Source organism: Muntiacus reevesi, chromosome 5, assembly GCF_963930625.1.
Source record: "Muntiacus reevesi chromosome 5, mMunRee1.1, whole genome shotgun sequence".
Classification (NCBI taxonomy): domain Eukaryota; kingdom Metazoa; phylum Chordata; class Mammalia; order Artiodactyla; family Cervidae; genus Muntiacus; species Muntiacus reevesi.
Genome location: NC_089253.1, coordinates 110638186 through 110663923, shown reverse-complemented (window position 1 = coordinate 110663923; position 25738 = coordinate 110638186). Strand labels below are relative to the sequence as shown.

The 25738-nt window shown below is 44.0% G+C and overlaps 1 protein-coding gene across 2 annotated transcripts in view; it reads right to left on the bottom strand.

Moving 5' to 3' along the window:
- C5H1orf21 (chromosome 5 C1orf21 homolog) overlaps nt 1–21502 on the bottom strand; it is a 233235-nt gene extending 211733 nt beyond the window's left edge. The window contains exons 1-2 of one of the 2 annotated variants that reach the window (XM_065936192.1): nt 20959–21502; nt 3566–3715 (exon numbers count right to left, since the gene is read on the bottom strand). The gene's annotated coding sequence lies outside the window, so the exon portion shown is untranslated. The remainder of the gene's footprint in view (nt 1–3565; nt 3716–20958) is intronic. The other variant, XM_065936193.1, reaches the window with a different exon arrangement.
- Between the last annotated feature and the right edge of the window lie 4236 nt (nt 21503–25738).

Genomic DNA, 25738 nt, shown 5'->3' with positions numbered 1-25738 from the left:
CTCACGTAGCCAATAACTTTTAGTTACGTTGGCTTTAAGAAAAAGATAACATTGAACTCTTCACCCCCTAGTTTGTAAGTAGCTTGCCCAAAAGTCACAATTTACTGCACACACACACACACACACACACACACACACACAACTGAAAAATATAATTCGTTTGCAATCATGAGTAAGGGAGTAACAGACTCTAGTTCATTTGCAGAAAAGATCTCTGAAGACCAGAGAAGCCAGCAGTTTTTCTAAGCCTGCTTTAACACCAACCTTGAAAACTACATAGGACCCCACTGATTGTGTATTTGATCATAAACTTCCCCAGAAACCATGTATATTCATGTTTAAGCCTTCATATATTTTGAAATTTTATTAATGGAAATAAAATTAGAGAATCAATAAGACACTTTCTCCAATTGGAAATATTTCATTTATATTTTTTCTGTAGGATTTTAGAATTACCTGAGAAAAGCAACTCTAGTTGATGAAGGGACTTAAGGGAAAAAAATAGTTTTGGTAAATTAACCTTTCATAATCTCTGATAAAATTAATCCAAAATGTATATTAGAAAACTGGAAAACTGACCACACCTTCTCATTCAATATGGACATATACCACTAGCCACCTTATCCACTTAAAGTACACTGTAATTCACTTTAATTCACAGAAATATGTTCATTTGGAAATGGACTGGCTTTTACTGGTTGTTTAAATACTGCACATCAGACCACAGGGTTGAATCTAAGAAACTTATTGTGCTATTACAAATTTGGTCAAAATTATTCAACATGTTCAAGAGTTATGACTAAAGTATGAAATCCAATATATCCACCTGAAAAACCTCCTTGATCTTAGTATAACTCTTCCTCCCAAGACAAATTCTAATGGCCTGAAACATCTTTACCTATTCAGGTACAAACATAATTATCTGAACATTGCTCCCAAAGCCATATTTCCTATGTAAACAGACTATTCACAGACCTTTTAACTACTACAGTTCTTTTTTTTCTTTTCCTGACCAGAACAATGCATTCTTTAAAAAGAAGTCTCTTGCAGCATATTTATTAGATATTATTTTAAGATTTATGAACAGATGCTTTGTTTCCATTATATTGAAAAAAATTAATTTCCTACTGTCCTTACACTTTCTTCTCCATGGTCTTATCATTTTATGTTTCATAAGTTTGCCAATTTGTATACTTTATTTCTATTCTGCTATGCGTCTCTGCCTGCCATTATACAAATTTATACAGATCTCTTGATGCTCCTCTGTTGAAAGGTACTCTTCAGTGCTGCTTGAGAAAGGGCATAAATAAAAGGAAAGCCAACTGAGAGGACAGTTCAGAACAGTAAGATATTACTCAGAAACCCACAGAGAAGGGAAATAAAACAATGAATACCCAGAGGCCCTGGAGTCACCATAACATTTAATTCAATTTTTCTGAGGCCTGAGGTGAACCAGGCAGTGTGCTAGGAAGACAGTCAGCTTCAACGTTGAGGTAGGCCAGGTGGACTGAAATCCTCACTCTGCAAAGTGGTGGCTCAGCAGTAAAGAATCTGCCTGCCAATGCAGGGGATGCAGGTTCGACCTCTGGGTCAAGATGATCCCCTGGAGGAGGAAATAGCAACCCACTCCAGTATTCTTGCCTGGGGAATCTCATGAACAGAGGAGCCTGGCAGGCTATAGTCCATGCAGTCACAAAGAGTCGGACACGACTTAGCAACTAAACAACAAAAGAGCTATTCATTCATGATTAAGAGGGTTATTTTACTTTGGTATAGATGACTTTCTTGCTCCTTCTGTTTTAATTCACCAAAATCCACTATGAATTCCTTTATTCCAATAGTGGGGCTTCCCCGGTGGCTCAGTCGGTAAAGGATCTGCCTGCAATGCAGGAGATGCAAGAGACACGGGTTCAATCCCTGGGTCGAGGAGATACCCTGGAGGAGGCCATGGCAACCCACTCCAGTATTCTTGCCTAGAGAATCCTGTGGACAGATGACTCCAGTCCATGGGGTCGCAAAGAATCAGACATGGCTGAAGCGACTGAGACCTGAAAAAGGTGTTGTGTTAAAAATCCACCTGCAGGTCATTTCCTGCAGTCCTCCTAGCCCCCAGCTCAAGTCCTCATTCCATAGCCCACAGACACTCCACCACTACCCCATTTCATTTACTTTTCCCCAATACTGTGAGATAATTCTTTCTACAAAGGCTGAAGGTCAGAAGGTTAGTGTATTCCAACACAAGAGCCCACTCACTGAAAAATACAGACAGCAGATTCCTGGCCCCCCAGCTGGGACTCACCTGGCCCAAGGCGAAACTACAGTTAGCCAACTGCTGGCCTCGGGTCATCCCAACACTACAAACACCAAAGGAAACTTTCTTTGAAAGTTGTGTAAGAATGAAAAAAAAAAGAGTGCTGAATAGATGGAAACTACCCATATTTCACCTTCTCAGCTGAAATAACTCTTAGTAGTCTAGTACTGAAAGAGCACTGACATTCAAACCCTTAGGTCACTGCAAGAATAGCCCTGTGGCTAAGGAACAGACTTTGTTCTACAATTTTCTAGTAGGCATTGTCAGAATTAAATAAAAGGACCCTAATGTGCCATTTTTGTTATGCATGAGACTTAATCAGATTGGGATACAAGAGAAAGGGTGGTGAAATCTGACCACTAAAGCTTTTTCAAAGGTCAGACTATCCCCAAAGGATGGGTAAAGCCTTCAGGGGGATGTGCCTTCTCATTCTATCTCTTTAGCAACTGAGTGACTATTCCTATTTCTCAGCACTTATCAGGGATTTCTCATTCCTCACAAATACCTAACATAGACAAAATTTCCTCTTTGATGATAAACATTTTAACCTAAAGCTCAACTTAGCAAAGCTCCAGGCCCTAGCAAAGGACCCAAATAATAACCCTTTGTTGAACTGGATTCAGAATAAGGAATGATGAATTTAAAATTTCAAGTTAATAAAAACCCCAGTAGAGTGGACCCACCAATAGAGTGGGTCCCGCTGTTGAGACACTGAAGTCTCTCTGAAGTCTCTTTGGCAGCAGAGTTTGCCAACAAGCACAAAGCCTTCATACCCAGGGCTTTGACGGCTGTAGAATAAATTCAGTTACCTTCTCTGTTCATTCAGCTGTCTGTCCAGTAAATGACAAGTAATGATTCAGTTCAGGCTTTATGTTTGATTTGGAAATAAACTACCAGCAACAAAAATAAACCATTCCTGACTGCGATGGTACAATATTAAGACACATTTTCCAGTTTTAATAGAGCAATTCTAATGTATTATACCAAGTGCATTGAGTCATCTACCCACTCAGCAAGGAAATATTGAACTGTTACAAGTTTGATTTAGGACACGTTTCTCCTTCTTAGCTGCCCTGTCACAGTATTAATAATGATCATTGAGTTATTAATTCTCCAACTGCTCTTTCTTATGTTGACCATAGGTAACAAAGGGAGAGCCAGTCTAGTGAAAAGTGAAAATGAGAATTCCAACTCCCCGTGGCCCACTCCATGGTTTCTAAACCCGTCTTGGAAGGTCATGGCTCTTTTCCTCACCTGACACCCATCAGCGCATCTGCTATGGAATCCGCGTGCCTATGCAGCGCAAACAAGACCAAGTCCTCTTCATCTTGACTTTCTCACAGTCTCAGCATGACTTACCAATGCCAGGACGAGACACAACTTTTTATTTTAGACTTCTTCACACTTGATAAAAAAAAATAAATAGCCATGTCAAATACAATGTTCATTTGGCGTCATGAATGATTTGCTAGAGGCCTGGCACGTTTCCCTAAGTGCCCCAGTCCCACCACCTGCCCTAAAAAAGGCAAGATACTTCAAAGGTAAGCAGGTAAGAGACTGCTTAGAGCTATCAAAATAACCCAAGATTGATGCACTGGGGTGGCCAAAATGTTTGTTCGGGCTTTCAGTTCCCAAACGTCCCTTTTGGCCAACGCAGTGTTTTATTTACTCACGGAGAGAAAACAGCGTTTGTGGATTTCTGAACGACTGTGCATGCATTTGTTTAATAGATGCATTTACGGTGCTAAGTGGAGGTGGCAGGACACAGGCTGTGACCTGGGGAAAGTTCTGTTTGGCTTAGAAAGAAAATCTTAACCTGAGAGATTCTCAGAGTTTTTCATATTAATGTTACTAAATGGAGCTGTAGTTCATTCAATTATGGGAAATACCAGTTAAGCATGTTTTCTATTTTTTTCCCACTCATTTTAAACGTATAAAACGTTATAGCCACATGTGTTGGTTCCACATCGAAAATTCAACTACATAGAGAAAGGGGAAGGAGGGCAGTGTAGAAAGGAGGAAAAAACCCACTCAATCTCAAGGAAGCATCCAAAAGACAACAGCCTCTCCAAGTTTCTCTTACTGCTTTCACATGCACGCAGCTGGCCCATTAAAGCACAAAGTAAGAGAGAGAGAGGCTCAAGTCCTTCCGGAATAGGCCTTTAAAGGAGCAATCAGGACGATACAGTCTGAATGCGCTGCTGTAAATTACAAGGTTATCTTCAGGCTGCGTGCAGAGGATAAGCAGTGCTATCAGAATTGAATTTCCCTCAGAATTCGGATCCTCTCTGCCACTTAACAAATAACCTACTACAAGTTCGAAAATAAATATGATTTTCCAAAGAACAACACCTGATCGTAAATAGCACTGCTTTTTTAAATTTCCTTTCAAGGCCATTACTCCCTCACCCTCACCCTGATCCCACCTTTGTGGCTGACAACATCTAAGATCCAAGGAAGAGCCCTCAAAACATTATTATAGAATCTAATCAACTAGTAGAAAATCAGTATAAATCTCACATGCATTTTATTTTCTGGACATACTCACTTTACTTCCTTGCAAATCACAGGAGCTTATTTAACTCTATTTGGTTCCTTTTAAATTTTAAATTTTGTTAATCTTAGATATTATGCTTTTTAAAAAGTGAAATATCTAAACACATGCAAGCTATTTTATCTTCACACAGAAAACCATATAACTCTCACTGGAGATTATACAAAGGACAAGTATATTTCTTGACACTAGAACCTAAAGCAAACTTGGCGGAAACTCAAATATAATGAAGACAGAAGGAATATACAAGGCTGGCTTCAGTATCACTATGAAAACTATCTTCCCAGGGCTTGGAAAGGCACTCACACATCCACAGATCACAGGATGTGATGGGGATTCAACATCTTCACTTGTACACTGACCTCATTTTTATTTATATTAAAAAAGTGTGGGTTTTTTTTTTTTTTTTTTTTGCCATATTCACTCCCTTGAAAGAGTAAGTCTAATAGCTCCTAGAGAAAGAGGCTGTGTAGATTTTGAAGCTACTGTCAGCTCTGAAGTGAATGCACACTAATCTAAAGAGGAATGTGCCATTGGACAGAGATTCCAAATAGCTCTGCAGTTAATTTCTACATAACTTTAGGAAGTCACAAATCCTGAGTAAGCCAGGTTACCTAGCAACCAAATGCTCATTTGAATACTCCTTCCCACCCTGTCGCCTTCCTCAGCTGTGTTCTCTCCAGAAAATACCAGTGGAAAGGGGTAAGAATGGGGGAATTCTGAAGGCAAACATGATGTAACTTCAAAGCATAATAACAATTATCAGTGCTGGGTCTGATAATAATATGCCAAATAACGACTCAGATAAAAGATCAGGAAAAAGTTTCAATTGCTGAAAGCACAATTTGGGATACATAAGGTAATTCTTGAAGAACCAAGGGGGAAAAAAAACGGTTTTAAAATTTTGACAAGTTGGAGAAAGAGATACATGTAATCTTAATGTCAGAAGGTGGAATAGTCTGCAAAGGCTTTGCACAGGCATGGTGAAGAGAGGTTTCGGGGTTTGGGCTAATCCTGGGAATGCAAAATTAAGAAAGAATTCACATCAGAAAACCAACAGAAACTCTGGCAGGTCTTCCACTGCCCAGTCAATCAAATTCTTTAAGGCCACCAAGCCTAGGAAAGGACCATCAAACAGAGGGGTAAAGAGCAGCTGCTTGATGCTACTGAAGACAGAAAACTTAAACAGATGAAAATGCAGACGTCCTGAAGACCTGCACTTCCTTCTCTGAAATGTTAAGGCTAGAAATACTCTTTCTGGAATGAGTTAGGATGCCCTGCACTGAGTAAAGGATGTATCAGTTCTTGAAGCTCTTAAAAAGCTGTTTTGGAATATGGGATTTGGGGGCAGACAAGCTTTCATGAAAATCTCATCATGTATTTCCTGTGTTGACTCTCTGGCAATATGTATAACCTGTGTGGCTTAATAGGAGACTGTTATCTGGATTAAATGACTTAATGTACACATTGCATCTGGTGTATAGCATGTACTTGATAAACACTCAGGGGATTGCCAGTTCCTTCTCCAGGGGATCTTCCCAACCCAGCGATTGAACCCAGGTCTCCCACACTGCAGGTGGATTCTTTGCCATCTGAGCCACCAGGGAAGCCTATATGATAGGGGTACATCTCAAGTTAGTGGGGAAAAGATGAATTTTTTAATAAACAAGTGGTTTGTGATTTCCAAATAAACATGTTAGAAAAAAAAGAAAATTGGATCCATTCCCCATACCATATACCAACATAAATTCCAGTGGCCACAGATTTAAACGTTAACGATTAAACCACACAAATACTAAAAGAAAATATGGGTGACTAGCCTATAACTGTGTTGTCCAAGATGGTAGTCATTATCCACACATGGCTACCAAGCACCTGAAACATGCTAAGAACTGAATTTGCAGTTTTAATTTCTTTTAAATAATTTAAATTGAAATTTAAAAACTGACATTCAACACAGCTATTGAAAGACTTTTATGTATATTTGGAACAACTTTGTTACATGAACTTACTTTTAAACTTTAAATTTTATGAAATCTACATACAGATTAAGTATTTACAATGAAAATTTAGTGATCATGTTGAGATGTGCCATAGTATAAAATACACATGAGTTCTGAAAAATTAAGCATGAAAAAATTGTAAAATATCTCATTACTAATTTTAAAATGCTGATTACTTGTTGAAATAACAATATTTTTGACATATTCGATTAAATGAAATGCATTATTAAATTAATTACACCTTTCTTTTTATTTGCTTTATTGTGGCTGCTAAAAATTTCCATATGTGGTTTCTACTATGTTTTTTATTGAACAGTGCTGCTCTACAATCTAGAAGTTTTTTTACATCATGATTCAAATCCAAGAGGGAATAAAGAAAGACTGACATAACTGAGTTAAGTCAAGGGAAAAAAATTACATTAGAAAAACCATAATCAGAGGAAAAAGACAAATGATAAACTGGGGAAAACTGTCAAATATTAGGGATGATATGCCTGGTATATAATGTCCCTAATGTATACAAAGTTTCATAAAAAAAGGGGGAAAAGACCTAAAATCCTATAACAATGGCCAAAAAATATGAAGAGACAGTGCACAGAAAAACAAATGCAAATGGCCCCAAAACATAAGAAAAGGAACTCAAGCTAGCTCATAATAAGAGATGCAAATTAAAATTACCCTAGAGTATCATCTCTCACCATTTGAATGGCAAAGACCCAAAGGTTTTTTTACAACACGTCTACTTGTAAGACTGTGGGCTAAGAGGGAACTCTCATTACCTGCTGGTGGGAATGCAAAATTGTACAGAACCCACAGAAAGGACTTTGGTGATATCAAACAAAACTGTAAATCCATTTATCCTTTGACCCAGCAATCCCACTTCACTTCTAGGGAGATAAACTGGCAAGAATGCATACATAAATATTCACAGGGCTATTCACTGCAGCACTGTTCATTCAGCTGTCCATTTAGTTAAGGAAAAACTTAACCATTCAGGCTTTATGTTTGATTTGCAAATAAACCCCACCACCAAAAACAAACTATTCCCATTACAATGTAAAAGCAAAAGACTGAAAATAGCCATGTAGCCAAACAAATAAAGTTTGGTATATTTACACAATGGAGTCGCTGCAGTTGTAAAAGGTACTGAAAAATGTTTATATTAATGTATGGTTTCAGAGTGATTTCTGAAAAATACCAGCAAGTGCAAAAAGCAAGATGGATAACTACAGTATGCTACCTTTTAGGAAAAAAGGGAGAAAATAGATACATTTGCTTACACTGTGTGCTCAGTCACTTCAGTCATGTCTGACTCTCTGCAACCCCATGGGGACTGTAGCCCACCAGGCTCCTCCGTCCATGGAATTCTCCAGACATGAATACTGGAGTGGGTTGCCATGTCCTGCTCCAAGGGATCTCCCCAACCCAGGGATCTAAACTGTGTCTCCTGCATCTCCTGCACTGGCAGGCAGGTTCTTTTCTGCGGAGCCACTGGGGAAGTCTTAGCTTATATTAAACAGAAACAATATGCATACACACATACACTCACACGTCATACATACACGCATTTTTACAAAAACATATCCATACACAAACATATATATATCCATGTCTCAGTAGCTAGGTATACATACATATCTATATTTTTTAACTTTAACAGACCTAGGAACTATGACCAGTCCAAAGGCAACGAGAACTCCTAACACTTGTATTGTGGTCTCTAAATATCAGTTAGAAATAAAAAGATCTGGGACAGGAAATGTACTAGAGAATTCTGAAATATCTTTGTCATACCACAAAGTAAGGACATCCTCAAACACCAGTATAGTCAAGTCAAAAGGAATCAGAAGCCAATGCAAAGATTCTCCTTTGGGCCAAAGATAACTTGAGCTTCAAAAGAAATAACTGCAAAGGACTATAAACAAAAGAATTGTGTTAAAATCCATGAGTTCATAATGATACTCTCATTGGTCTTCTCTGAAAGATGTTAGAAAATCAACTCATAATTCTGAACATTATTTAAAATAGAGGGAATAAAACTGAGCATTAATTGTCCTAGATGGACTAAACCCTGAAGTGACCAAATAATTGATGTGGTAAATCTCTTCTTGATAGAAAAACTCCAGCTAACCAAATGCAGAAGAGATGACAGAATATTATCATTTCTCAACCATTTCTGAAATAAAATATCTAAGCAATAACCAAAGTGGTTTTTGAAGAACCACTCGGGAAGCTTTCCAATGGAAAGATCAGGCTGACAACACTAAATCCACCAGTCAGTCTTTCTTTAAAAAAATATTTCTTTATTAATTTTGTGCTGGGTCTTCACTGCGGCATGGGCTTCTCTCTGTGCCACGTGGGGGCCGCTCTCTAGTTACAGCGCACAAGTTTCTCATCGCTGCAGCTTCTCTGGTTGCAGAGCATGGGCTCCAGAGTGCAGCCTCTAGCTGCGGCTCATGGGTTTAGTTGCTCTGGGGCATGTGGGATTTTCCTGGATCAGGAACTGAACCCATGTCTCCTGCATTGGCAGGTGGATTCTCATCCACTGCGCCACCAGGGAAGCCCCCATCACCACCCAGTTAGTCCAGTGGGTCTTAACCTCACAAATAAAGAAACAGAAAGGCATGTATGACTCCTGCAAAGCACTTTCTATGAGGTACTCCTACCAAACCACCTGATCAAGCTCCCAATCTCGATCAAACTACAGGAAATGCTGGAAACTGAAGAATATAGTGAAGAATACTAAAAAAGAAGATGAAAACCACAGACTGCAGAGAGTCCCACAGGATAAATCCCGGTTTCTTTAGCAAACAAACTGCTAGGGAAGAATAAAAAGAGGGAAAGTAGAGGAAGTGAAAGTCGCTCAGTCGTGTCCACCTCTTTGAGACCCCATGGACTATACAGTCCATGGAATTCTCCAGGCCAGAATACTGGAGTGGGTAACCTTTCCCTTCTCCAGAGGATCTTCCCAACCCAGGGATCGAACCCAGGTCTCCCACATGGCAGGTGGACTTTTTACCAGTTGAGCCACAAGGGAAGCCCAAAATAGAGAAAGGAAGTCTATAAAGAAAGATGGATGTATCTCTCAAGTGTGACTATTGTTCGGATTCTGAATAAAATGCATTAGTCATTAAAAAATATATGGGCCCACCAGGAAAATATGATTACTGACTAGATAATAAGAAATTACTGTTAATATTTTTAAGGAATGATAATACTTGGCTATATTAAAAGAAAAAAAAACTGTTATCATTTAGAAATATAATCTAGTATGTACAGACAAGATGACATAATGTCTGCAATTTGCTTCAAAAAAAAACCAGTAGGTGAGGAGAAGGAAATGTGTATGTGCAGCGGGAAAGGCAGAAAACAGAACTGCCCAGGAATTGATCATTGAAAGCTTGACTCTTGTCAGAGAGCCTGGATTGCAGTCTCAGCACCACCACTTATTGGTTATAAGACCTTGGTCAAGGTCCTCGAGACCCCTAAACCTTAGTTCTGCCTTATCTGTAGAGGTAAAAGTCATAGGCTCTTCGTAAGGTTGTTGCAAGCATTAAATACAATGCATGTAATGTACTTAGCACAGCACCTGGATGCAGAGTAAGCACTCAATATATGTGGGCTTTCATGATTACTATTGTCAATTTTTACCATAATTATTCAAGACCAGGAAGCTAGAGTTAGGAAGTGGTGAAAATGGGATAATTTTTGCTGAATCCAAAGCCCGACTTCCCTCCAATATGTTATAATGCCACCCCCCACCTCCACCTGGGGTCTCTCAGTAGAGACTGAGGACCAGTAACAATCTATTCTGCGACAATTGTCTCTTATTTTTACCACAAACCTTCAGTGACACTGCTACTCAGCCTGGCTTCTACAACTAGCCATCCTTTGTAAAAATGTTGTAACTTAATGTGTCCCTCCCCCATGGATGGCTCCACATCTAGTAGAAACTAAACACTAATGTATTTTAACCCCTTTCTATATCACTACGCACATTTGTAAATTCACAATGATTAAACATTGTGTAATTCCATCATCCTCCAAGAACATGGCCTCAGACGTTTACTACACCCAGTACCGGCATAAACTGCATAAGGTAAACCTCAGGATCCCAATGTGTAAAACTAACAATGATAAAACTTCAAACCTTGCATGCAGCATGAATATAGTAATTCTATAATGCTAAGTAATGGGCTGGCCAAAAAGTTCATTCGGGTTTTCCCATAATAGCTTGCAGAAAAATCCAAATGAACTTTTTGGTCAACCAATTACCTATGTCCTGATATCTGCCATAAGGTAAATATTTCCACTTCTATTTTTATAACAGAATTATAAATTCTGAGAAAAACTCTTCAATGTTATTTTACTCCTTCATATGACAATGTGAAGTACACACCCATCCTCTCTTCCTGACACCACTTGCCTGGTTTTCTTGCTACGATGAGAGCCTGAAGTTTTAGCATCCACTGTCCTTTCCACCCACAGCTCATCAAAGTTGGTGTTCCCTGGAACTCAGGGTTCACTGTTTTTCTTCTATTAAGTTTCCCGCAAACAATCTCATATAAAGCTATGTAGCTTCAACTACCACATATTCAAAAACTCTCTCTCATTCATTTACTCAACAAAAATGTGCTGGGCCCCAATTGTGTGGTAGGTGTCCTGGGGTCACTCTCTCAGTTCCCCTCCAGTCTTTTACCCACACTCACAAAGGAACCATCTATCATGCAAATTATGTCTCTCCCCCTGCTTACAATCTCTCATTGCCTCTCAATGCATCTTATTTTGGGCAATGAGTCCAAACTCTTGCGTAGTTCACCAGTCTCATCTTCCATGTGCTCCGAGCCACAGCGACTTCCACCCGGCCGTCCCCATGCTGGTGTGTGGGCCCTGCTGGAATGCCCAACTCCAGCTTCCTCGCATGCACGCCCGGTCCCGCAGTCCTACCTGACTCTTTGCGACCCCATGGACTGACTGTAGCCCCCCAGGCTCCTCTGTCCCTGGGATTTTCCAGGCAAGAATACTGGAGTGGGTTGCCATTTCCTCCTCCCGGGGATCTTTCTGACCCAGGGATCGAACCCTCATGTCCTACTTGGCAGGTGGATTCTTTATCACTGTGCCACCTGGGAAACCACTTCACCTTCCATCAACCTTCAAATCCCTTTATCCCCAAATGTCAGTCTCTGAACTAGTCTGCAAATCCACAGTAAAATGAGGAAAAATGGTTAGCAAACCAATGCTGGGCCTCCAATACTTTAAGAAATGTAAACAATACCCTAGGGGACACTTGTGTGGCTTTTCAGCGTCATCCCAAATACCTCCTTCTCTGTGAACTCTCCTGTGACTTCTCTATGTTGGGGGATCTTATATCAATATTTATTGCCCAAACTGGAGACTTCTGAGGGCAAAGGGTGTGCATTAATAACTATGTCGAACAATGGGCACAGACCTGGACTGTCCCAGGGAGACAGGGTGCCCAGTCAGCCTACCTCTAGACAGAGTCGGCTGCTTTCTCCCCCAACTTCCAAAGCACCCTGATTCTTCCCCACATACCATGTGCTTGACTGACACTTCCCATGCGTTTCTGAGAAGTCCACAAAGTCAGGGCCAGGCCTTTGTATCTGTATCTCCAGCATCTCTCCCGTGCCAGGCACAGAGATGACACAAAGTATCATCAACAAATGTTTGCTTAGTACATTATCTTCATGAGTAAGACAGATTAGACACCCTAACCTTGGCCAACAAAGGAATCAAAAAATTCCCATTATCTTTTCTCATCCCTGAGAAACTCCACTTCCTCATTTGGTTAAAAAGTTTTAAATGGGAGCAAGGTCTTCACAGAGAAAAATTCTAAGCCTCAGACCAATGACCAGCTGTCAATCAGCCAACAGCTATTTACTCAGCATGTTATACCCTTAAGGCCCAGTGGGCATGACAGAGCTGATGATTTGGTGGGGTGACCAAAAAAACATAAATTAAGATCAAAACCAATAATGAAAGAAATAAACATCAAATAAGTGTTGCAGGACCTTACCCCTGGTGGCTCAGTGGTTAAGAATCCGCCTGCTAAGGCAGGAGACATCGGTTCTATCCCTGGGTCGGGAAGACCCCTTGGAGAAGGAAATGGCTAATCAATCCAGTATTCTTGCCTGGAAAATCCTATGGAAAGAGGAGCTTGGCAGACTACACCATGGGGCCGCAAAAGAGTCAGACACAAATGAAGTGACTTAGCAAGTGCTCAGGAGTTCATGGATGCTAAGGGACACACCACTCAGAAAGTCAGAGAAGAAGCTCTTTGGAGGAGAAGGGATTGGACCTGAAAAGAACTGGCAGAGGGAGGGAAGCCCAGGGCCAGGTGGGGGTGCGTGTTGGGGCGGCCAGCAAGGGTAAGCAGAAACTTTGTTTTGGGAGTTGTCCCTAGACTGTCATGGATTCCTGGCAATAAAGACCAGAACATCTGAATTTTCAGTAAATACGAAACAAAGAGGTTCCTGGATTCTTACCTCCTTCCTAAAATAGTAATAGTATCTGCCTGAGACACAGAGATATGTGTAGCTGGCTCCTTTATAACCTTTTAATTGGAAGAACTGTTACAAAATTATCTTAGGAAAATTGCTGTTGGCAGAACTTTCAGATAGAACTGCTGAAGTCACCCCTTGGCATGTATTAATTATCTATGTCTTTGAAAAGTTCTCTGCAAATCTCAGCAGGGCAGCCTCGCAACATCTCCTTACTTCACATCTGGCCTTTCAACCCTCTCCTGAAAGAAATCACAGGGTTAACACAGGGGTTCCCCTATACTGTAAACAACCAGTACAGGCCTCCTTGCCAACTCTGGGGTTCAGGGATAAGTTTTTTGGAGTGCCTGTGATGATAAATACTGCATCTCTTAGATTGCTGAGTGGGTCTCGCCTGTGTGTGCTCAGTCGCTTAAGTTGTCACTGACTCTTTGCAACCTGTGGATTATAGCCCACCAGGCTCCTCTGTCCATGGGATTCTCCAGGCAAGAATACTGGAGTGGGTTGCCATTCCTTTCTCCAGGGGATCTTCCGGAATCAGGGATCGAACCCTACTCCACCAGAAACTGTGCTGATGGGTATGAAAAATGTCCCCTCACTCCAGCAAAGACTACCAATCTCTCATTCTCCTTCCTTACCCTACTCTGGCAGGGAAAATCGTATGTCATCAAGGAAGGTGGAAAATGTCCTAATATATGGTTAAAACAATGAACTGAAACTACTGTAATGTCCACGGCACTCAAATATAAAACACAGATCCATTTAAGAAAGGGAGGAATTCTTACTTAAAAACCATTCTCCCTGCTCTGCTCTAAAGCACCTTCTTCCAAAAGCCCTGGAGCCCTCAGGATATTGCGTAACTAGTGCTGGATCTACTTTTGAAGTAGTTTTATAAAAAGGCCAATCCAAGTTCGTCATATGCAATGAGTCAATAGGCTGTGTTTTTCCAGTAGTAGTCCTCAGTTTAATCTCCCAGTGACCCTACTAATAGGGCCACACAGGTGATCAATTGATACGGGAAAGCAAAAATGTTAGGTCTTAGCCACAGAATCCTTGCTTGGTATAAATGTACCTGTGCGTTCAGTCACTGAGTCGTGTCTGACTCTTTGCAACCCCACGGACTATAGCCCGCCAGGCTCCATGGGATTCTCCAGGCAAGGATACTGGAGTGGGTTGCCCTTCCCTATTCCAGGGGGTGTTCCTAACCCAGGGATCGAACCCACATCTCCTGTATTGTAGGTGGATTCTTTACCACTGAGCCACCAGGGAAGCCCAGAAAGAAGATTTTGGTATATAGGAGAGCCTTTCAACGGTGTCATTGTGAAAATTTCTAAAATGCTCCTCAAGGTATGTTCATCCAATCTTTAAGAATAACAAGAATCGCTTAGATATTCCTTTATCTATGATCTAACATAAGATGTAAAAACTAAGTGAAATGACGAGGTAAAGTGCCTCAGCTATTATTAAAGGGCTTTCAGTTCAGTTCAGTTCAGTTCAGTTCAGTCACCCAGTCGTGTCTGACTCTTTGCGACCCCATGAATTGCAGCACGCCAGGCCTCCCTGTCCGTCACCAACTCCCAGAGTCTACCCAAACCCATGTCCATTGAGTCAGTGATGCCATCCAACCATCTCATCCTCTGTCGTCCCCTTCTCCTCCTGCCCCCAATCCTTCCCAGCATTAGGGTCTTTTCCAATGAGTCAACTCTTTACATGAGGTGGCCCAAGTATTGGAGTTTCAGCTTCAACATCAGTCCTTCCAATGAACACCCATTAAAGGGGTTTAAGAGTCTTTAAAAGTCAAAAACATTGTGGAATCAAAAGTGAAAACGTGGACTTCCCTGGTAGCCCAGAGATTAAGACTCTGCCTTTCAACGCAGCGGGTGTGGGTTCGATCCCTGGCCAGGGAACTAAGATCCCACATGCCTCGTAGCCAAAAACCCAAAACATAAAACAGAAGCAATACTGTAATAGAGTTAATAAAGACTTTAAAAATGGTCCACATCAATATATATATATATATATACATACATATATATATATTCAGTGATGGGATAGGCATATGATAATAGTTATAGACATTCCTATTCCAGAAGGAAGAAAATGGAACAGACGTAGAAAGCAGTTCCTTGTCCTGATGGGTTTCAGAATTTGGCCCGGCAGAACCCCTTTCCCTGGTGGCTCAGATGATAAGTGCGGGAGACCTGGGTTGGGAAGGTTGATCCCTAGGTTAGGAAGATCCTCTGGAGGAGGGCATGGCAACCCACTCCAGTATTCTTGCCTGGAGAATCCCACGGACAGAGGAGCCTGGAGGCCTACAGTCCATGGGGTCACCAAGAGTCGGACACAAATGAGTGACTAAACACAGCACACATATATATCTTTAGGCAAAAAGTGAAAACAAAGGCAGAAAGATTCCCAGACTTGAGAGTGTGCTAACTCCATTTTTCTACAAGGTACAGAGCATGTGGACTTCAACTCATGAATGTTGTAAACACGTCTGCTGATAGGCTGTGAGCCTGTGAAACAGGCAGAGGCAGGCATGGGCTGGGAGATCTGACGGCTTGATGGAGAGAAGCGGGTGGAGGTAATGAGGGAGGCATGCGGGGCAAAGCAGGACAAGGAAGAGGGGCCCTGAGGGCAGACAGGAGAAGTGGCTGGAAGCAGAAAGTCTACCCTTGTGCAGAGAGGTGGGAGCCGTCAGAGGGAAAGCGGGCCTGGAGACGCGGTTAAAGGACTGGAAAATATCACACACAAGCCAAGTCTTGCAGGCAAAAGTGAGGTGGTGGGAGAAGAAGCAGGAGGCCTCTGGATGGACATCTATGGGACAGAAACGCTTTAGAAAGGAGATGTAGGTAAAGGGGACGTCTGGCGAAGCAACGTAAAAGGCAGCCTAGGGAGGGCGAACAGACAGATGCCGGGGTAGAGGCGCAGAATGAAGGCTGGCAGGCTGAGTGTGCCCGCTGCATGAGGCAGATCTCACCTTTGCTTGTTTTACGTTATTGTAGAGGGAACAGCGGTGAATAGCCATGATGGCCCCCCTTGGGAAAATCAAGTGAGCCAAGAGGCGGGGGGCTACCTGGGCTTTGCCAGGACCTCTCTCTACTCTTGGATGCAGGCACATTCTGGGAGCGATCCCAGGAGGAAAGCCTTGCGTGCTATGGCCACAGCACGGTGTCAAGTGAAACAAGGGTACATGAAAGAATTTTGAAAACTATAAAGCACCCTTTAAATACGAAGCATTGTTATTTAATGAACGCCTGGGACAAAAAAAGATGAAAACCAGAATCACAATCAGGAGTGAAGAAATATTTTTCAAATATGGATACTATACATATTCCAAATGAAGATGATCCTAAATAGAAATTCCAGTAATTTGAGAAGACATTATGCTTGATATGTTTACTTTTCTGTCCAACATGTTTCCACATTGAAAAATCCTACCTGCGGCATAATATGGAGCTCTTGATAAACTACCGTACTGATTTATGAAAATGGAAATCTGCATCTAATGTATTTCCAAGGAGGTTTTTGACACATTACAGATCTTAACTAATTAGGCGAATTCCATTCAGTCCAATCACTCACTGAGTGACTTGCAAGTAAATGCAATGTAATCCATCAGCTGCCAAGGTGGCTACAGAGACGAACAACGCCTCTAACTACCTAGTTTGGTCAGTTCATCTTAGTTTCCATTCAGATTGGGGCAGCTGCATCTCGTTTCATCAGTATAGAGAGAAAGTAATCTTTGACATTATGTGACTAGCCTGCAACCAAGGAAATGCATTTTCCAGGAACACCCTGAATTAAAAAAATAATAATAATAATAAAGAAGGGGGAGGCCCTTACTACCTGGTGACTGCAGACACTATTTTTGTGTGTTCATTTCCAGGTTCATCCTCGCCCAGTTTACATGCAACCACTCTTGTCCTGATTGCATAACCACAGCACGTCAAGTTGTTTCTTGTTGCCAGTGTAAGTTGTAAAATCAAACTTCAGAACTGAGGGAGTCAAGCTATATAATTGCCTACTTTAAAAATATGTATGTATATAATTTACGTGTCACTTCAGATAAGCTCTTGAATTATGATCTTTTAAAGTCACAACTGTCACCAATTTTAATATACAGTTTCAGGGTAGCAGTTCTCCCTGCATGCACACCTTCTCCCTGAGACCGTCTCTCCTCTTCTCAGTTTTCCAAGTATTTCACATTGATTTATTGCAATCTGCTTTTCATGTTTTAATGAGAACCTAATTAATCACAACTTTTACTTCTCTCAAGCTCTGAGACTTCCATAATTCGAAAGAAGAAATCTAAGATAGCCCAAAATGCACTTGCTGGTGCCTCTCAGGGCTCCAGGTTCTACTGATAAGTTCCCGTGAAGTTGGTGACACCACACTTAGGACCCTCGGTGAATGATACCCTGCCCACTCCTGTTCCAAAGGGAGATGCCAAACCTCTCCTTCTCCAACCTGGGGTGTTTCATTCCCTGAAAGAAAACAGCTACTAGAAAGGGGCCAGGACTTCCCTGGAGGACCAGTGGATAAGAATCTGCCTGCCAATGCAGGGGACACGGGTTCAATCCCTGGTGCAGGAAGATTCCACATGCCATGGGGCACCTAAGCCTGTGAGTCACAAGGACTGAGCCTGCGAACTGCAGCTACTGAACCCTCTCACCCTAGACCCTGTGCTCCCAACAAGAGAAGCCAACACAATGAGAAGCCCGTGTGCAATGCACAGTAGGAAGAGTAGCCTCTGCTTGCGGCAACCAGAAAAACTCCACTTGCAGCAGTGAAGACCCAGTGCAACCAAAAATAAAATTAATTAATTAAAAAAAAAGCACGATTTTCCCTTTAAAAAGGCGGGGGGGGGGGGGGGGGGGCGGGGGCACTAGGAGCCTGGAGTAAGCCACTCAGTAAGTGATAGTCAAGCCTTGCCTGGTCAAAAATCAACATAGCACTGAGGCACCATCAACCTGGAAACAATACTCACAATGGAACACATCACCTTCCTACTGGGTAGAGTAGAGTCACAGAAACTAGTACCAATTAATGAAAAAGGTTTGATTTATATCCTGTGATTCTTCAAAAAGCTCAAACCACTTCAGACAGTGGCCTATTAATTCCCAGAAATCCATGTATGCGTGGATACTAAGTCGCTTCAGTCGTGTCCGTCCACCAGGCTCCTCTGTCCAGGGGATTCTCCAGGCAAGAATACTGGAGTGGGTTGTCATGCTCTCCTCCAGAAGATCTTCCTGACCCAGGGATCGAACCCGCGTCTCATTATGTTTCCTACACTGGCAGGCAGGTTCTTTACCAGTAGGGCACCTGGGAAGCCCCCCAGAAACCCATTCTAAATGATAAAGTGAGATCAGGGGTGAGAGGATAAAGGGTAAATTACTAGCCAAGAAGACCAAATGATTAGCTCCCTTGATCAGTGAAACTGAGTCAGCTGAAGAGGGAACCTAGAATCTTAAAGTCCTTCTCGGATGAAATGTTAACATTGGATATCAGACCACCCTACCAACCAGGGCCAACTTTTCTTGGGAAAAATGTCCTAAGGAGATAAACTTGACAACAGAAGCACCCCACTCCTTCTTGAAGCCCTCTGTTCATCCAAGTGCTGAGTTTGCTTGTCTTTAATGCTTTTCCGAACAGCCATCCTGAGCTGTTGTCAGAACCACGTCTGCACAGCAGGAAACACTAGGGGTGGATTTCCACACTGCATTTCTGATCTATGAAGTGCTAGTCCCAGCACTGGCTTAATGTGGAGACAAATACACTCAGCTGTCCCATCACCAGCATTTCTTACTTTGCAGGCAGCAAAAGAAAAATAACCAAGTCTAAATTAATTTCCACATCTGATCAATTGCATTTCCAAACAGCCAACACAGAACATGTTCTATTGACCCTACAATCCAGCTCTAGAAGTATAAAAAGGGGAGAAATCCCCCAACTTGAGCACCTTGGACTTAAAGACCCTTAAGAAACATTACCTTCTCGCCCCTAAGAAATCTATAGTGTCTAGGGCTATATCGCCCTGAATGCGCCCAATCCTGTCTGATCTTGAAAGCTAAGCAGGGTTGGGCCTGGTTAGTACTTGGATGGAAGAAAGCTAGAGCACCCCAGAAAAAACTCTACCCATAATTTTTTTTTTTTTCTATCCTGGTACATCCCAATTCTACCAACAGAAAGATTATTCTCATTAGATAGAAGGTGAGCCCAGCCCATGAAGTAAGGAAGTGTTCATAATATCTGTCTGTGTAATGAACGTGTCACTTCCCCTAACAGCCCAACTGTTTCCTTAAAATTAAAAAAAAAAAGAAAAAGTACTACATGGAATCTCTGGTGTGTCTGTCCCCCTCCCAAAGTCTGAGTCAGAGCATGTGGGTCTTTCCTGAAGTTCTGGGTGACCAAGCTGGCTCCCTTTCAGACTTGCTCCAATAGCTGAACTTAAGGCTGTCTTCCAGCCACAACACAAGCAACTATCTATTTTAAAACAATTTTCCTAACCCACACGCGACGGGAGCTACCTTATACATAGATCGCCAAGTCCTACCGGAAACCGAACACTTCTATCTCCAACGGGGCCTGTCATCTCCCAGGATTAATGCGTGTTTATGTGGATATATTTTTACCTTTGACCGTGCAACTCTTGGAACGGAGAAAAGCCACCCCAATTTTTATTATCGTCCCTGAGCCAATCCAGACCCTTAGAAAGAGAGATGAATGGGAGATGAGAGGGCTTCTCTCGCACAAACAGTAAGCGAGGGGAGAAAAAAAAAAAAATCCCTCGGAGGAGGCGGGTGGGGGGGGCGGGTAGGGTGGAAGGCAGGAGAAGGACACCCAGCAGCCGACCAGAGGCAGCTGCAGGCGGCCGCACTTCGCGAACTGCCCGCAGAGGGGAGTGAAATCTTCCCCCCGTGCAATAACGGAGCGCCCCACTCCCCGGCTGCCTCGCCTGGGCACGAATAATAAATACATCGAGGTGGACAAACCGCTGCACCGAGACAAGTCAGACCTCCTCCCCGAAAGGTCAAAACTTCAGAAATTCGGGGGATCACAGCACCCACACAAACACATAGATCCGTCGGAGCGGAGAGACTCGGAGATTGAGCAAAGGTTCTGCATTTTGGTTTTTGCTTTCAAGCTCTGGCTTGCAAAAGTACGGCGGCTACGGGCAAAGCTCGAGACGAGCAGGAAAGGCTGAGGGCGGCGGTGGTGGGGTGGGGGGGGTGCGGGTGGGAAAGGAGGGGTGTCGAACCCCAACCACCCAGGCCTCAATGTGACGAAAGTCGTCAGCAGCCCCAACCGCATCCCAGCTCCTGCGTCCCGGCCAGCAGACGCCCCCAGCGGCTCCCCCACCCCAGCTTCCGTCCCCGCCAGCCCCGCAGCAGCAGCAGCCCCAGCTCGGGCCGCGAGCCGGCAGCGCCACGACCGCGGCTCCATCCCCGCCGCGCGGCAGGCACCCGCAGGCCTGCCTCCCAGCCCACCCGGGCGCGCCCCGGAGCGGAGCCCAGCCGAGCCGCGCCACCAACTCCCCCTCCCCCGGGCCGGCGGGGGGCTCCCGCTTACCTTGGGCGCTCGCGGGGGGGCTGAAGGTGGCAAGCCTCCCGCCCCCCGCCCCGGTCCTCCTCGCGGGTTTTCTTCCTCCCTCCTCCTTGTCTTCCTCCTACTCCCCACGGTGAGTCCCGGTCTCCCCCTCCTCCCAGAGGCCGGGGGTAAGAGCCCCGAAGCCCCCGAAGCCCGGCCCGGGTGCGTGCGTGCTGGAGGCGGCGGCGCGCGGCCAGCTCTCTCCTGTAACTGAGCGCGGCGCGCGGCTCCCAACTAAAGTGTGAAAGAAGCGGCGGCCGCGGCACGGAACGTCCCCCCCGGGAGTGGGCAGGGAGCGAGCCGGGGCTGGCGGCGAGCGAGCGAGGGAGGGGACCGGGAAGGAGGGAGGAGGATGGAGGGAGGGGACCTCCTCGCCCAGTCACTCACTCGAGGGGCGGGGGCAGCCAGACACTCCCCCAGCGCCGGCCCCTCCCCGCGCCCGGCTCCCGCGCGCGTCCTGCCCCCCGCCTCGCCCCCGGGAGGGGCCTGCGGGGGCCGCGCTCCCCGGAGGAAGGGACCGGGGTTGCGCGACCGCCAGGGCTGCAGAGAGGAATCGAGGGCGTGGACGGGCGTGTGTGTGTGTGTGTGTGTGTGTGTGTGTGTGTGTGTGTGTGTGTGCTTGTGCGCGCGCGCGCACCCCGCGGCTGGAGGGGAGACCCCGGCGGGAAAGCTGCGTCCTGGGCCTGACACCCGGGCGATGGCCGGGGAGGAGCCGCTGGACCGCGCGGAGACCCGAACGGCCCAGCTCTGCTGGAGACCCAAGCCAGTCTTCGGGTCCAGCCGCGGGGCTGCGCCTGCTGGAAGCAGAGGAAGGCGAGGCCCGGCATCCGCGCCGCGCAGCCCCTCCCTTCGCTGGACCGGTGGGCGCTGCCCAGCTTCCCCGGCCCGGCGCGGCCACCAACCCGCCTCCACCCTGCCCGGGAGCCGCGGCGCCTGCAAGATGAATGAAGCGTCGGCCACTGGGCAGAAGCTGCCCTGGGGAGGGAAGGAGACACCGCCTGAGACTTCGTGCCCGGCGCCCCCTCTTTGCCCCTCCCGGCCTCTTGGGACTTAAGGGCGGAGGCCGCGCCTCTTGGCGCGTTTGGGATGATTGGGGAATCTACAAAGATCGCCGCCCACCTCTTTACCTGCTGGGTTTTTTTTTTTGTGGACACCCACATGAGGTCAGCCAATTTCTCACCCTCTGGGAAAAGGTAGTTTTCGCCTTTTCCTGGTCATATTGGGTGTTTCGTGTGCGCACTGAATCGATCTTTCAACATTGATAGCGGTCTTTTGTGTGGCTTCCCCGCGCTTCGCTGCTCTTGCATTGCCCTAGACGCGTGAGGAATGCCAGGCCTCCGGAGTGAGGACACCCAAGAAAACAAAAGGGGCAAAAAGATCCTCCCCGGGCCCCGTGGATTACACACACACACACAACGGAATCATTTCTCTCTTTGGGCCAAGATGAAGTTGAAAAACGGAAAAGGACACATCAGAGCTGTGACAGTGATGAGACACCTAACTGAAAAGCAAATTCATAATTTAATGACATGAGTTAATAACCCACCCATAATAGCTAGGAAGTCAGTCTTTTGGGGAAGGGGAAAAAAAAAGGTTTCCCAGTGTTCTCACTTTTCCAATTTAAAAGGCTGGTATCATATTGTTTTTGAAACCCCTTTGTATTCCATTTTTAAAACTATCTGTGTTTTCTCTTTGGAACCAGAACTCTTTCTAGTCTAGCCTCCTAAAGAGGAGTAGTTTAGAAGGGGTGGTAGGTTAACTAGGATTCCAAGGAAGCACTCCCAGTCATCATCTGTTACCTTAAATGACTTGTTTCATTTCTTTCAGCCTTCCTTCCTTCATCTGTAAAATGGGATTGATGATAGGAGTTTCTATCTCATAGGCATGTTGTCAAAATAAAAGAAAAATAAAATGAGGTGGCAGTGTACATAAAAAACTTAGTGTGATGCCTGACACATGGTATGAGCTGTTCTTTCAAATGGATAGTTACATCTCAAATTTGGTAGGCATTTTTTTTTTTCCTCTTTGCATTCCTTCTTAAAGTTGGGAGTGCAAATCCATCTGCTGGTTTTATCCAAATGCAGTCAACCTTTCTCTGGGATTTTTAGGTCATTCCTGAAAGCTTCATCCCATGGACAGAGGAGCCTGGTAGGTTATGGTAAGATGAAAGAAGTATATAACTAAGATGTGCATGAGTCTATTTACATAGAATTCTGTATAAAAGGATCCTTGAAGATAACAAGATTTTGTTTTCCCCTACTTCTCTCCTTCCCTCACTAAGCTACCCTGAATAAATGTTGTCCTGTGTGGTCATCTATCCTTTCATGGGTCAGAACAGTGACTGGCAATACAGACTTCTTGAGAGCAAAGCAATGAGGGTCTCCTCTGAACTGATAGCCTCAGAAGTAACAGAAGGTCACAGAGCAAGCACTTCAGACATGTATGAGTTTTAAAAATCCATACTATGAACTTTTAAAGCAAGTTTTTAATTATTCAAAATAAATACATATTCCTTGTAGAAACTCAGCCAAGTATGAAGGAAATAAAAATCACCATAATCCTGCCCTCCAGAGAGAAGAACTCAGTAAGTGCTTCAAGTATACCCATTTACCCTTCATTCATTTCATGATTATTCAATCAGCAAATGTTTGTTAAGAACCCAGTATAGGGACTGGACAACTTCCCAGGGCTGAGAATACGTTATATGTTGTTAGTGGTATTTGTTTCTCTCTAGAAACTACTCCTGAGAGGCAACACTTTATATGGTAGTAAGGTTCTCTACATAGTCTACCAAAAGTCTGTGAAAAGAATCCTATAATGAAACTACAGTGCTGGCCAGAAACAATCCAGGTTTTGTAGGGCTTGAATCACTTACAATTTGGGGAGCCACCTTCCAGATAAGGAAGATAAAAGTGCAAAAGCTCCTGGGAAGGACTCATATGAATAAGGTGTCATGGGAAGTAAGCCCCTTTTGCCTTTTAGCAAACCCTAGGGCTTCCTAGGTGGCACAGTGGTATAAAGTAAAGAATCTCCCTGCTACTGTAGGAGACACAGGAGATGCAGGTTCCATCCCTGGGTTGGGAAGATCCTCTGGAGGAGGAAATGGCAAGTCACTCCAGTATTCTTGCCTGGGAAATCCCATGGACATAGCAGCCTGGTGGGCCACAGTCCACCGGATCACAAAAGAGTCAGCCACGATTGAGCATGCACTCACGCGGTAAACCCTCTTCAGCACTGGAATTTCTGTAGAAATTAACTGCTTCGATAAACATTGGTTTTGGGGTTTTCTTTTCTTTGCCATACCACACAACTTATGAGATCTTAGTTCCCCAACCAGGAATTGAATCCACGCCCTTGGCAGTGAAAATGCAGAGTCCTAACTACTGGACTACCAGGAAATTCCCGATAACACTGTTTTAATGTGAATATTCATATCTCATTTACTTGGGATTCCTGGGGTACCTCTCCTTTTCCCCCCAAATCTGGATGAGATGGGAATGGAGATGCCCATCACCACCACAATCACCGTGCACACACACTTATTTAACATAGCCACATCAGGGGCAGTAGGACCATGGGGTCGTGGGTAAGGGCTGCAGAAGACAGATTAGGTAGGGTCCAATGAGAGGGGAGGGGCAGACAGGATGGGGCACAGAGGTGCTAGCAGGGCTCCTTGGGTATAATAGCACACAGCAAACCACATAGCACCAGTTGCCTGCACATCTGTTTGGTCAGCACAAGTTAAATATACTACATTTAAAAACAGAATAATAGGTCTTGCTATTGCATGCTTAGTCACATTCGACTCTTTTGTGACCCCATGAACTGTAGCCCACCTGGCTTTTTCATACATGGAATTTCCCAGGCAAGAATACCGGAGTGGATTACCATTTCCTTCTCCAGGGGATCTTCCTGACCCAGGGATTGAACTGGCACCTCCTGCAATGGCAGGCAGATTCTTTACCACCGAGCCACCTGGGAAGCCTCTTTGCTATTAAGATGACTATTAACTATTAAGATGACTTATAAGCATACTTTTTGAAAATGAAGAACATGAATCACACCCCCATCACAACTAATAAAACCATCCTGTCTTTGCCAGTCCACCACCAGAATCTCTGAGTGCTCTGTACCTTCAAACACTCTTAAGTATAATTTTTTTTAAAAAAAGATATCTTTATTATCCAGAATAGTTATGGTTTAACCTTCAAAGTCACTTCTATGAAAATTGATTTTCTTTTTCATTCCTAAAGCCTTAACTTATAAAGTTTGGCTCTATAGAACCATTTATAACATGTTTGAATTTTTTGTTTCTTACATTTCTTTTGAGTAGATGTTGCATATTGAGTGTGTTTGTATCTCCTAATTCACATGTTGAAGGCTTAATCCCTAATGCTGATGGTATTAGGAGGAGGTAGCCTTTGAGAGATGACGTGAGTTGGGGTGGGGGGAGGTGGAGTCCTCATGATGAGATTAGTGCCCTTATAAGAGAGACCAGAGAGTTCTCCTCTAGTCCAACTCTCCCTACCCAGGACACAAGGTGGCCATGAAAAGGGCCCTTCCCAAGAACTTGACCATCCTGGCACTTTGATCTCAGACTTCCAGACTCCAGAAGAGTGAGAAATAAACATATATTGAGAAATGGAGTATTTCCTGCCACGTCAGTAAACAGTCAGTCATCAGTGATTCCTGCCCTCTGGGGCACTCAGGAAGGAGAAGAATACCTGCCGTGGTCTGATAGCCATTAGGCTGCAGCCACTCC